At 41.5% G+C, this 12,857-nt stretch overlaps 1 protein-coding gene across 3 annotated transcripts in view; it reads left to right on the forward strand.

The window, feature by feature from the left end:
- mapre2 (microtubule-associated protein, RP/EB family, member 2) overlaps positions 1-12,857 on the forward strand; it is a 163,102-nt gene that overhangs the window by 138,043 nt on the left and 12,202 nt on the right. The gene's annotated exons all lie outside the window — the stretch shown is intronic.

Below are 12,857 nucleotides of genomic sequence, written 5' to 3' on the forward strand. Positions count from 1 at the left end.
AGAAATGTCAAAGGTTATAAGCAAGTGAGGCGGGGGTGGGGCAAGAGATAACAAAGGAGAAGGTGTAGATTGGACAAGGCCACATAGCTGACCAAAAGGTCATGGAGCAAAGGCAAACAATATGTTAATGGTGTGTTGAAAGACAAAGTGAGAGCTACTTCTCACTAAGGAGGTGGAAGGAAGAGAGGAACTTGGTGAAATTACAATCACCAGGGAAACAGTACTGAGCAAACTGATGGAGCTGCAGACTGACAAGTCCCGGGTCCTGATGGGCTTCATCATAGGGTCTTAAAAGAGGTGGCTAATGAGGTAGTAGATGCATTGGTAATTTTTCAAAATTCGCTGGATTCTGGTAAGGTTCCATCAGACTGGAAAGTGGCAAATATAACCCCTCTATTCAAGAAGTGGGCCTGGTGGGGGGGTGTGGGGGCAGGGGGGAGAGAGAGACCGAAAACCGATAAGTATAGGCCACTTAGCTTGACGTCAGTCGTGCGGAAGGTGTAAGAATCAATCATTAAGGAGGCCATAGCTGGGCACTGAAGGTAATTGGGAATAGTCATGGTTTTGTGAAAGGGAAATCATGTTTAACCAATTTATTGGAGTTCTTTGAAGCAGTAACATGTGCTGTGGATAAAGGGGAGCCCGTTGACGTAATGTACTTGGATTTCCAGAAGGCATTTGCCAAGCTGCCACATAAAAAGTTATTCTGCAAAGTAGGAGCTCATGGTGTAGGGGGTAATATATTAGCATGAATAGAAGATTGGCTGGCTGGCAGATAACAAACAGTATGCATAAATGGGTCCATTTCTGATTGGCAGGATGCGACAAGTGGAGTCCCGCAGGAGTCTGTGCTGGGGTCTCAACGTTTTACAATTTTTATCAATGACTTAGATGAGGGGAGGGAAGGCTTAGTAGCTAAATTTGCAGATGACACAAAGATAGGTAGGAAAGTATGTTGTGAAGAGGACATAAGGAGCTTGCAGACCAATATAGATAGGTTGAGTGAGTGGGCAGAAAACTGGCAGATGGAGTATAATGTGGGAAAATATGAAGTTGTTCACTTTGGCAGGAAGAATCAAAAAGCAGAATATTAAACAGAAAACAACTGCAGAATTCCAGGATGCAGAGGGATCTAGGTATTCTAGTGCATGAGTCACCAAAAGTTAGTATGCAGGTACAGCAAGTCATAAAGAAGGCTAATGGAATACTATCCTTTGTTATGAGAGGAATTGAAAATAAAAGTAAGGATGTGATGCTTCAGTTATACAGGGCATTGGTGACACCACATCTTGAATACTGTGTGCAGTCTTGGTCTCCTTATTTAAGGAAGGATGTAAATGCATTGGAGGCGGTTCAGAGGAGGTTTACTAGATTGATATGTGGAATGAGCGGGTTGTCTTATCAGGATAGGTTGGACAGACTGAGCTTGTTTTCACTGGAGTTTAGAAGAGTGAGGGGAGACTTGATTTCAGCATAGAAGGTCTTGACAGGGTGAGCGTGGAAAGGATGTTTCCTCTTGTGGGTGAGTCCAGAACTAGGGGGCACTTTTTAAAAATTAGGCGTCGCCCTTTTAAGGACAGAGATGAGGAGAAATTTTTTCTCTGAAGGTTGTGCGACTTTGGAATTCTCTGCCTCAAGCTGGTGGAGGTGAGGTCATTGAATATTTTTAAGGCGGTGTTCGATAGATTATTGTCGGGCAAGGAAATCAAAAGTTATCGGGGGTAGATAGGAGTGTGGAATTCGAGGCACAAACAGATCAGCCATGATCTTATTGAATGGCGGAGCAGACTCGAGGGGCCGAATGGCCTAATTTTGCTCCCAGTTCGTATGTTCTGATAAACAAAAAAAATCACCAAGCTACTTAAATATATATTGAAAAAATATGGATAAATGCAAACTAAATATGTAGCTATTAAATATAATACTATAATGTAATTATATAAAGGAAAACTGATCTTTATTTCCGTGCGATACTTGACACTGCATGCAAGCCTGGTCAAGGGATCAGTGTAATGGCCAGTGTCCTGAAGCCCAGTGGTGGCTTCGTTGATTGGTTGGTGTCTGTTTAGCAATGTAATCTCTCCTGGAATCTACCTCCCTTGACGGTTTCACATTGGGAATTTTTGGGCCCTACTAATATGACATACATATTCAGTAAAAGTTCCTTTGTGTCATTGCTGGTGTATATCACAACATTGCTTATTTCCAGCCTGCAGTTTTTCATCCATTCATTTTAATGCACACAAAATCATAGACTACAATTACACAATTTTGTAATATGCACTACCTTTAATCTTGTTTCACTTGAAGACTGCAGTTCTTCTTATATGCCAGGTAATGTTATATAAATGTGGTCTATTTGGTCTCCATATTACATGAAAAATTTAGAATTATTGGGAAAAGTTTCAGGGAGTGAAAAGGCTGATTCAGAACCAGGGTTGAGTTATTAAGAAAGATTATCTACCTTGGGATTTTACTCAATGCTACGCCGCCCCCCCCCTCCCCCACACACAACAACCCAAACGTCCCTGTGCAGCAACCTGAAAGTACCTGCGCAGATCCACAAAAAATTAGAGGGAATATTGATTTTACTCAATGGAAGTCTTTAGGATTTTTACGAGTCTAGAGGATTTAGAAGTAGGAAAGATTCTCTATTAGGAAACTGGATTGGATAGTTTAAACTTTAGTTGTCAAGAACAGAAAATCTGTACAACTTGTTTAAAAATAAGTGAAAGAAATGTAGAACAGATCATCAGCAGGGGTGCTGGAACTGTAAGCTACAGCAGGTGTTAAAACAGGATAAATTCATATTAGGGGGATACAGGCACTACTAGTTATAGAATCTTTTCTGTAAGCAAACAAATGGAATATTTGAAGGATAGGCGAGAAGAACCTTGCCCAAAACCTTATAATGCTGTTCTAGTCCCCACTACATATAGTGAGTACATTCATACTAACACGATTAGCCAGCTTTTTGAGGTGGACAGTAAATCTATCTGACTTCTTAATAACCCTGTTGTGTAAAAGCAAATATCATTGATCAGCATTTGCTTAACTTGGCATCTTTGCAAAATAATTTATTCCAATGGTTATCAGGGGGGCTTGTGCCAACAGTTAACTGACCAACGAATATGTCAACTTTGCTGAGATTAAAAAACCTTTTAAGAGGCAATTAGACTGACTAGGGCTGATGGAAAGTGACCCTGAATCTGGAGGAAATCCTACCACAAGTTCCTAATAGTCTCCTATTTCGTAAGAACTGTTCTGTGTTGCTTACTGATAGTTTATTTACAGGAACAGCTTCTCAATATACAGTTCCTGTCTGACTTCTCAATATAGAGTTCATGTCTGGCAGGTAATTGCACAATGAACATCTGTTTGAACTGCCCAAAATAGCTGGTCAGCTTAATACACTTTAAGTGGCGTCTTTGCGAGTGCTGCCTATGGTCTCTGCTATTTGCCCGATATATAGAGTTTCCGGGATAAACAGGTAGTGTAAGTGGTGGCAACTGAAGCTGACATTAACAGGACAAAGAGTTTTTAAAAATTGGCTTCAGCCAGTGGCATCTCCAAGAGAAGCTCATTATATCCGCAGCCTAAGGCCGAAACCTGTATTGTCTGGGCTGCAACACCTTTGAATTCAAGCTGAACGGATTATTGATCCTTTTGAAGCCAGTAGTTTATTTCGTATGTTAACTCCAACTCTTGATAAAATAAAAAGTGGAGTCTCAATTTTAACCGAATATGCCTGACGATAACAGGCAGTGTTTGGGTTGGCCACCCGTTTAACACACCAGCCTGACTTAATGCTTCTATGCCTTCAGTGGAGCCAAAAAATCAGCCATGCAACCCAAATGCACCCCATTCTTGCCACACCCAGAGGTGTGGTGTTGAAGCCGGAACTATGGTTTGTAATTGCTGTTGCACATCAAAAATTGAGTGAATGCAGTTCATATCGGCTACTTTTGTTAAAAATGGTCAACATCTTCATTTCCTGTCCATTGATCAACAAAAAGGGCCTGCTTTCGTATCAAAGGCAACCTTGGTTGCATTGACAACTGAATGAGTAATGGAACTATGTGAGATCGTCTGCCATGTAATATTCAACTGAAACTACTAAAAAGAACCACAAAGATTTTAGATCATGCCCACTTGTTTTGTAATGGTGTATATATTTTGTGAAGTTCGCGTTGTACTAATAGAATTTTACAGTCTCTTCCTTTTTCTATTTTACTTGTAAGTAACTCTTTCACTTAATCTAAACAACAACTAAAAAGAATGTGCTGAGCATTCCACATGATCGCCAGTGAACTGTACCTTAGTTAAAGGATAATTATTTAGCTCTGTAATTTGCTGTCACACGTATTGCATACAAAACTGTGTAGGTTTTAATTCCGAGGAATCTCACTGCTTCTGGAAGCCATTTTTTTTTTTACTGTGAATTTCAGTTAAAAGTGCTGGAAGGAAGTCTGGAATGTAACAACTGCCTGCGTTCTCCCATCCCTTGTGTCATTCTCTTGAATCTAATTGCATATTTTTTTTCTTGTCCTGAATATTCTTTCTATAATGTGCCCATAAGCAGCGCACACTACTCCAACTGTAGTGCAACCAGTATCTTCTACAGATTCAATATTCCTTCCTTGATTTTTGTATGCAATTTTTCTAAATCTAAAATCCAAAATCCGATTTTCCCTTTGATGTCCCAGGCCCAACCATCGTCAGCTGCTTCATCAGTGACCTTCCCTCCATCAGAAGGTCAGAAGTGGGGATGTTCGCTCATGACTGCACCATTTGTGACTCCTCAGATACTGAAGCAGTCAGTGTCCATGTGCAGCAGGACCTGGACAACATTAAGGCTTGGGCTGGTAAGTGGCAAGTTACATTCACGCCACACAAGTGCCAGACAATGACCATCTCCAGCAATAGCGAATTCAACCATCTCCCCTCGACATTCATTGACTTTTTTTTATTCATTCATGGGATGTGGGCATCGCTTGGCTATGCCCATTTATTGCCCATCCCTAATTGCCCTTGAGAAGGTGGTGGTGAGCTGCCTTTTTGAACAGCTGCAGTCCATGTGAGGTAGGGACACCCTCTGTGCGTTAGGAAGGGAGTTCCAGGATTCTGACCCAGCGACAGTGAAGGAACGGCAATATAGTTCCAAGTCAGGATGGTGTGTGACTTGGAGGGGAACTTGCAGGTGGTGGTGTTCCAATGCATTTGCTGCCCTTGTCCTTCTAGTTGGTAGAGGTCGTGGGTTTGAAAGGTGCTGTCCAAGGAGCCTTGGTGCGTTGCTGCAGTGCATCTTGTAGATGGTACACACTGCTGCCACTGTGCGTTGGTGGAGGGAGTGAATGTTTGTAGACGGTGTACCAATCAAGTGGGCTGCTTTGTCCTGGATGTTGTTGAGCTTCTTGTGTTGGAGCTGCAGCCATCCAGGCAAGTGGAGAGTATTCCATCACACTCCTGACTTGTGCCTTGTAGATGGTGGACAAGCTTTGGGGAGTCCGGGGATGAGTTACTCGCCGCAGGATTCCTAGCCTCTGACCTGCTCTTGTAGCCACTGTATTTATATGGCTACTCCAGTTCAGTTTCTGGTCAATGGTAACCCCCTAGGATGTTGATAGTGAGGGATTCAGCGATGCTAATGCCATTTACTGTCCAGGGGCACTGGTTAGATTCTCTGTTGTTGGAGATGGTCATTGCCTGGAACTTGTGTGGCGCGAATGTTACTTGCGACTTATCAGCCCAGGTCTGGATATTGTCCAGGTCTTGCTGCATTTCTACACGAACTGCTTCAGTATCTGAGGAGTCACGAATGGTGCTGAACATTATCAGTGGGCATCCCCACTTAAGACCTTATGATTCAAGAAAGGTCATTGATAAAGCAGCTGAGGATAGTTGGGCCTAGGACACTACCCTGAGGAACTCCTGCATTGGTGTCCTGAAGCTGAGATAATTGACCTCCAACAACCACAATCATCATCCTTTGTACTAAGTATGACTCCAACCAGCGGAGATATTTCCCCTTGATTCCCATTGATTTCAGTTTTGCTCAGTGTCCTTGATGCAATACTTGCTCAGATGCTGCCTTGATGTCCAGGGCAGTAACTCTCACCCCACCTCTTGTTCAGCTCTTTTGTCCATGTTTGAACCAAGGCTGTAATGAGGTCAGGAACTGAATCCTCCACTGTCAACATCCTGGGGGTTACCATTGACCAGAAACTAAACTGGACCAGCCATTTAAGTACTGTGAGTATAAGAGCAAGTCAGAGGCTGAGAATTCTGCAGCAAGTAACTCCTCTCCTCTCTACCCAATGCCTGTCCACCATTGACAAGGCACAAGTCAGAAGTGTGATGGAATGCTCTGCATTTGTCTGGATGCTTGCAACTCCAACAACACTTTGGAAGATCAGCACCATCCAGGAAAAAGCAGCCCACTTGATTGGCACCCCATCTACCACCTTCAACATTCACTCCCTCCATCACCAATGCACAGTGGCAGCAGTGTGTACCATCTACAAGATATACATCAGCAACTCACCAAGGCTTCTTCGACAGCACCTTCCAGACCCATGACCTCTACCACCTCGAAGGACAAGGGCAGCGAATGCTTGGGACCACCACCTGCAAGTTCTCCTCCAGGCCACACACCAGCCTGACTTGGAACTATATCGCCGTTCCTTCACTGTCGCTGGGTCAAAATCCTGGAACTACCTCCCTAACAGCATTGTGGGTGTATCTACGCCACATGGACTGCAGCAGATCAAGAAGGCGACTCACCACGACCTTCCCCAGGGCAATTAGGGGTAGGCAATAGATGCTGGCCTAGCCAGCGACGCCCACATATCATGAAAGAATAGGGGAAAAAAATCATCTGTAAACACCCTCTTAAAGTTAACTCTATCTATACAAATATATCTTTTTCTCCATTACATGCTCTTGCTAGCCTAGAAAGAGCTGACGAGATGCTTCAAAAAATCAGGTAAAGCCAAGAACAGCCCTGCTGACTAGGATCACCTGGTGTAGGGTAATTGGATAAGTTAATTTTTATTCCATGAACTTTTACAGGTGGTTTACAGATCACATATTACCATTTGGTCTGTTTTTCTTTGAAAATGGAAACCCAAAAGCCTTTACATGTGACGTGGAAATAAGTACATATGAACATACGAATTAGGAGCAGGAGTATGCCACCTCAGCCCTTCGAGCCTGCTCTGCCATTAAATAAGTTCATAGCTGATCTGATTACTCCACATTTCCACCTACCCCCGATAACCTCCCACCCCCTTGCTTCTCCAGAATCTATTTACCTCTGCCTAAAAATATTCAAAGACTCTACTTCCACCGCCTTTTGAGGAAGAGAATTCCAAAGACTCACGACCCTCAGAGAAAAAACTTCTCATCATCTCTGTCTTAAATGGGCGACCCCTTATTTTTAAACAGTGACGCCTAGTTCTAGGTTCTCCCGCAAAAAGAAACATCCTTTCCACATTCACCCTGTCAAGACCCCTCAGGATCTTATGTTTCAGTCAAGTTGCCTCTTACTCTTCTAACTTCCAGCGGATACAAGCCGAGCCTGTCCAATCTTTCCTCGTAAGACAGCCTGCCCATTCCAAGTATTAGTCTAGTAAACCTTCTCTGTACTGCCTCCAACGCATTTACATCCTTCCTTAAATCAGGTGACCAGTACTGTACACAGTACTCCAGATGTGGTCTCACCAATGCCCTGTATCGCTCAAACATAACTTCTCTACTTTTGTATTCAATTCTCCTTGCAATAAACGATGGCATTCTATTAGCTTTCTAATTACATGCTGTATCCGCATACTAACCTTTTGCGATTCATGCACTCTGATACCCAGATCCTCTACATCTCCGAGTTCTGCAATCTCTCAGGTTTAGATAATATGCTTTTTTATTCTTCCTGTCAAAGTGGACAATTTCACACTTTCCCACATTATACACCATTTGCCAGATCTTTGCCCACTCCCTAACCTATCTATATCACTTTGTAGTCCCCTTATGTCCTCTTCACAAGTTATTTTCCTACCTATCTTTGTGTCATCAGCAAATTTAGCAACCATACCTTAGGTCTCTTCAAGTCATTTATATAAATTGTAAAAAGTTGAGGCCCCAGTGCATATCCCTGTGGCACATCACTCGTTACATCTTGCCAACCAGAAAATGACGCAGTTATGTCTACTCTCTGTTTCCTGTTAGCTAACCAATCTTTTACCCCCTAGACCATGAGCTCTTATTTCCTGCAATAACCTTTGATGTGGCACCTTATCAAATGCCTTCTGGAAATCTAAGTGCATTAGATCCACCGATTCCCCTTTATCCACAGCACATGTAACTCCCTCATAGAGCTCCAATAAATTGGTTAAACATGATTTCCCTTTCACAAAACCATGTTGACTCTGCCTGATTACTTTGAATTTTTCGAAATGCCCTGCTATAATGTCTTTAGTAATAGCTTCTAACATTTTCCCCAAGACAGATGTTAAGCTAATTGGCCTGTAGTTTCCTGCTTTCAGTCTCCCTCCCTTTTTGAATAATGGAGTTACATTCGCTATTTTCCAATCTAACGGCACCTTCCCCGAATCTAGGGAATTTTGGAAAATTAAAACTAACGCATCAACTATCTCACTGGCCACTTCATTTAACACCACAGCTCCAACAATTTGTACAGTACCACTTCCCTGGTGATTGTTATTTTCTTGAATTCCTCCCTCCCTTCCATTTCCTGACTTAAAGATAATATTGGGGTGTTACTTGTATCCTCAGTATTGAAGACCGATGCAAAATATTTGTTCAGTTCATCTGCCATCTCCTTTATTATCCATTATTAATTCCCCAGACTCACTTTCTACAGGACCAACGCTCACTTTGTTAACTCTTTTTAAAATATCTATAGAAACTCTTACTATCTGTCTTTATATTTCTAGCTAGCTTTCTCTCGTACTCTAATTTTACCTTCCTTATCAATCTTTTAGTCATTCTTTGCTGTTTTTTATATTTGCCCAATTTTCTGACCTGCCTCCCATCTTTGCGCAATTATAGGCTTTTTCTTTAAGTTTGATACTATCTTTAACTGTTTTAGTACTTACAATCTGGGTGTGATAGGACATGAGCTTTTTGTAACTTTGGTTGCAATAACACCCAATATTCCATCACTTTTATTGCAAAGCAAAACTAACCTGGACCAAAGAGCTTTTTTTTTTGCATTGGTGCATTGACAAATTTCTGAACAAGATATTAAAAATATTGGGAGATAGGAATCAAAAATTAGTCATTTTTTTACACTTTGACGTACTGTGTTTTTCTTGCATGAATGCATGTATCAGATCTGAACACTATAATGTAAATAATAAGTGCTCCTGGATCTTGCTTCTCAGCTCCAGGAAGTGCTTAATGCTGAGGAGTTCTTAACCACAAGGAGAGAATGAACACATACCATACAAGAAACAATCTTGAGCATCATTGGGCTTTGCTGTCTTTGAAATAAGATGAGAAAGACCAAAATGCTCTTTGCCCCTTAGCATTGTTATAAATTTTGTGTCCAGGCTAAAATTAGCATCCACCAAGACCCCTAGACGCAAGTACAAATTAATAATTGGGACGGATGGCCCTTATATCTTTAAACACCTTCAAGATTCCCTCTTGAATCATGCAAAGACAGTACTGCAAAAGGGGGTAACCCATCATCATGTTCACTAGATAGCCTATTAAGTTTTTGAGTAGAATACAGTTTATCCCAAGGTGAGTCTGCCAACAATACATCTGAAAAAAATAATCACAGTTCTTTACAACTGCCTGGAGCATGGATTTTCAAGCCTGCCCTTTACAAGGCTACCTGAGACATTGTTAATGAAGCTATCAGATAGGATGGTTGCTGGTGGGAACTCTTTTCCCTCACTTTTGTTTGACCGAGCAAGAGTCTCCCATCTTCCCATACATGGATCTTGAAGCTGATATATACATCCTTGATTAGAAATCCCAAGTTTTGGCTATGTAGTTGCATGAGGTCAGCAGTAGGCACAAAATCAAATACCTTCCAAAAATCAGTGAAAGCAGTTTAAATGGAATACCCTTGAGCATTACAATCATCCATTATACAGTATAAAACTGTAGCATGTCTTAGACATTCCTTGTGAGACCAAATGCTCCTTGTGATTATACTGTAGATCTCCCCAGTGCATACCATCATGACAACCTGAAGATTCTAGGTATCTTTCAGTCTGACTGGGATTCTCTTTCTTTTGTGGATAGAAACCATAATTTCTCTGCGACTACCATTCTTTTAACGGAATCCTGCTCATTAACTCCAAAGCAAGCCACTGGTTCCTGCTTTGTTTTGGAAGTACACAGTGTGTCTCTCTGTAAATTAAAAACTTGTAAGTGAATAAAGACTAGGTTGCAGTATTCTACCCTTCACCACCTGGTTATCTGAGTTTGACGTGCTCTTCCCCCTTCCAGAAGGCATTTGATAAGTTGCCGCACAAAAGGTTAATACACAAGGTAAGATCACATGGGGTTAGGGGCAATTTATTCGCTTGGATAGAGGATTGGCTAAGCAACAGAAAACAGAGTCGGGATAAATGGGTCCTTTTCTGGTTGGCGAGTTGTAACTAGTGGGGTGTCACAGGGTTCAGTCCTCGGGGCCCCAACTATTTACAATCTATATTAATGACTTGGATGCAGGGATAGAAGGTACTCTAGCCAAGTTTGGCAGATGGATTTTAACGTGGATAAGTGTGAGGTTATCCATTTTGGTCGGAAGAATAGAAAGGCAAATTATTATCTAAATGGAGAGAAACTTCAGAGCGCTTTGGTGCAGAGGGATCTGGGTGTCCTCGTGCATGAATTGCAGAAAACTAGCATGCAGGTGCAGCAGGTAATAAGGAAGGCAAATGGAATTTTGGCATTTATTGCTAAAGGAATAGACTATAAAAGTAGGGAAGTGTTGCTGCAACTGTATAAGGTATTAGTGAGACCGCACCTGGAGTATTGCGTACAGTTTTGGTCCCCTTACTTGAGGAGGGATGTAGTTGCATTGGTGCCAGTTAAGAGGAGGTTCACTAGATTGATTCCAGAGATGAGGGGTTTGTCTTATGAAGAGAGATTGAGCAGTTTAGGCCTTCACTCTCTAGAGTTTAGAAGAATGAGAGGAGATCTAATTGAGGTATATAAGATGATTAAGGGGATTGACAAAGTAGACGTAGAGAGGATGTTTCCTCTGGTGGGGCAATATAGAATGAGAGGTCATAGTTTTAGGATAAGGGGTAGCAGATTTAAAACCGAGATGAGGAGAAATTACTTCTCTCAAAGGGTCGTGAGTCTGTGGAATTCACAACCCCAGAGTGCGGTGGATGCCAGGACATTGAGTAAATTTAAGGAGGAGATAGACAGATTTTTAATTATTAATGGGTTGAAGGGTTATGGAGAACAGGCAGGAAAGTGGAGTTGAGGCCGAGATGAGAACAGCCATGATCATTTTGAATGGCGGAGCAGGCTCGAGGAGCTGAATTGCCTACTCCTGCTCCTTGTTCTTATGTTCCTCATCAAGAGCAGCAGTAAAGTTCTGATATTTGGTATTTATGTATCAGCTACCTCTAGATTTTTGCATCACTCTACCCAGAGTGTTTCCTTTCAATCTGCTGCATGTTGCCCCTTGATACATTTATATGTTTTCAGTACGATTCACATGATCAATCTCTGCAGTATATCTCTGCCTGAAGTACTTAGACTTCATTGGGTGCCATAACTTTGAGTGAGCCACATGATTTCTTCCCTGCTGCACTGGGTGCTGATCATGACCCATCACGGGATGTACCCAGGGGCACAGGAAAACCGCAGCATACTTTGGAAAACTTCAGAAGAGGAACAAGGGGCAGCATGGGGAACTGCTTATTTTTATCAGCAAATACTAACATAATTTCATTAAATGCTGACTGTTGGTATGAAATTCTGATGGCTAACATGTCTGCAATCCAGAGACAAAACCTGGAAAATATATTGTCTGTTTGGCTCAATTCCACAGCAGTCGCTGTATTTTCCCACTGAAATTCCAACATTTCTTAAAGCATATTTTAATATAATTATTCGTTAATGTTTATTAAAATAATTTATATACAGGGAGAAAATAGCTATAATGTGATTAAAAAGTTAAAGAATTATATTCAGAATCAAGCCACTAATTCTTGTTATACTATTTAGAAAGCTAACTTGAGAATATCTTCAAATCAGCCAGATTTCCCTCAGTGTTGCCCAAGGGCACTTAACCCCTATTAACTTTGTTACAGTGAGTGTTCAACATAGAAATGGAATTATTTTCTTCCCTTCTGCTGATTGCAAACTAGCACAATACCACAAGTGAATTATGGAGAATTCTAATGTGGTTTTGGCAGAGGGGACAGAGGCGGCAGCAGCATGCACTGTTTTTTGTCAGCCAACACTGACACGTGGCTAGAACTCAGTAAACGGTACCAGTCAGCTAATATCCCATTGATAAGTTTAGTGTTAAGCATATTGCTGTTATCCATTATTTTTCTCCAGGAGCACTACATATTTGGTTTCACGAGTAGAATGATATTCCTTCTCTGCCCTTGTTGAATTATTTACATGTATGGAGAGCACAACAGATACGTTGGCATACCATTAGATACATCAAGCTAGTCCAAGAAATATTAATTTGCTCCTGTTCCCTATTTTCTACCCTTCAGTCAAATAAAATAACAGAAAATTCTATGCGCAACAGACTGTTGGCATCTTAGTAAAAGACAGATGAACTTTTGGGAGGAAGATTTTCTCTTAGTTAATAGTGGCTTATAGCAATAATCTGATTTAGCTGT

Source organism: Heterodontus francisci, chromosome 5 (assembly GCF_036365525.1).
Source record: "Heterodontus francisci isolate sHetFra1 chromosome 5, sHetFra1.hap1, whole genome shotgun sequence".
Classification (NCBI taxonomy): Eukaryota; Metazoa; Chordata; class Chondrichthyes; order Heterodontiformes; family Heterodontidae; genus Heterodontus; species Heterodontus francisci.